We start from the raw sequence: 1,334 nt of genomic DNA, 5'->3' as shown, positions 1-1,334 counted from the left end.
AGACGTTGTTTTTGAAGTTTTCTGGGAGTAGGGTCAAAGTTGAGGTGGACATTGAGACAATGAACAGGGGTATAAAATATTCAGTGGATAAGAAGCAATCTCTCAGTGTCGGTGAAGGATCAATAGGATGACATGGAAGGATTCCATCTTCCATAAAGGAGTATGGAATGGTCTGAAATTAGCCCCAAAGAGAAAGGGAGACAAGTCTACCTCTTATCCCTACTATGAGATAAAACTACCCTCTTTGTCAGTAGGCTACAGGAAACAGGGTTCACACAGAACAAGATGGAAAGAACTATACACAATAAGGCTAAAGGTGAGAGGAATTTTCCTTTGGGGTCATGTGCTCCAGAGAAACAGTGGAAGGGTTTGGGAAAAGGGGGTGAGGAAAGGAAGCCACAGTATTGAGAGTGGAGTGGGTGTAAAAAGTCAGAATGTGATGCTTACATGTCAGTATATAATGACATGGGTATCCTGATAGAGAATAGTGTTCATTAGGCCTCAGAGGATCTGTGTCCCTGGAGGTAAGGGCCAGTGTGTTATGAGAGGTCTGCACCTCCTTTACTTTTCAGCCTGCTGGTATTAGAAGCTTCCATGAGTGTAATTACAGCTAGCAGGCATCAGAGAGCTCAAAATATGTGGGTTTTCACAGGGGGACAGCTGATTCTTGGTCACAGGGCTAGTGCTTCCTCTTCCTAGTCCAGTTGGGCTGGTATAAATGGAAAATGAGCTCCACACACAAAACTATCACTAAATGACTTTAACCTCAAGAAACACTCAGGTGATCTACGGCCATGCTACCCTGAACAAGCCCGATCTCATCTGATTTTGGAAGCTAAGCAGAGTCGGGCCTGGTTAGTACTTGGATGGGAGAACACCTAGGGAGACCAGGTGCTATAGGTGTGAAAATAAAAAAAAATAAGGGACTGTAAACTGACAAGGTCCTTGCAATCTGTGAGGTCAACCAAGGGTTGCCTCGCTTGAAAAAAAAAAGAAAAAGAAAAGAAAAAAAGAAAAAAAAAAACACTCAGGTTAACAGCACAGAGGATGGTGCAAGTTGGCAAGCTGCAAAAATGAGCTTCTCAAATGAGTTTCTGCTCTGTGGAAATGTTTTCAGCCAGAGAGGACACAGCCTGTGAACATTCAATGGTAATGAATGACTTCTGCATATACAAAGTCACTTAGCGTTCTCTGTGGTCTCCTGCCGCTACACATTCCCTCTCCTTGCTAGTCAAGAGCAGCTTCTTTAGGAAAACTCCTGTGGGACAGAAAATAGATCCATAGGAAAATCTCATCTACTGAAAATAGTTAACACTTTGCATTTCTCAGATCAA

At 43.0% G+C, this 1,334-nt stretch overlaps 1 pseudogene; it reads left to right on the top strand.

The window, feature by feature from the left end:
* The first annotated feature begins 784 nt into the window (after positions 1–784).
* LOC118614073 lies at positions 785–903 on the top strand (annotated as a pseudogene).
* Positions 904–1,334: the final 431 nt, after the last annotated feature.

Source organism: Rousettus aegyptiacus, unplaced genomic scaffold, assembly GCF_014176215.1.
Source record: "Rousettus aegyptiacus isolate mRouAeg1 unplaced genomic scaffold, mRouAeg1.p scaffold_m13_p_2, whole genome shotgun sequence".
Lineage (NCBI taxonomy): Eukaryota > Metazoa > Chordata > Mammalia > Chiroptera > Pteropodidae > Rousettus > Rousettus aegyptiacus.
This window is presented reverse-complemented; position numbering and strand designations above follow the sequence as displayed.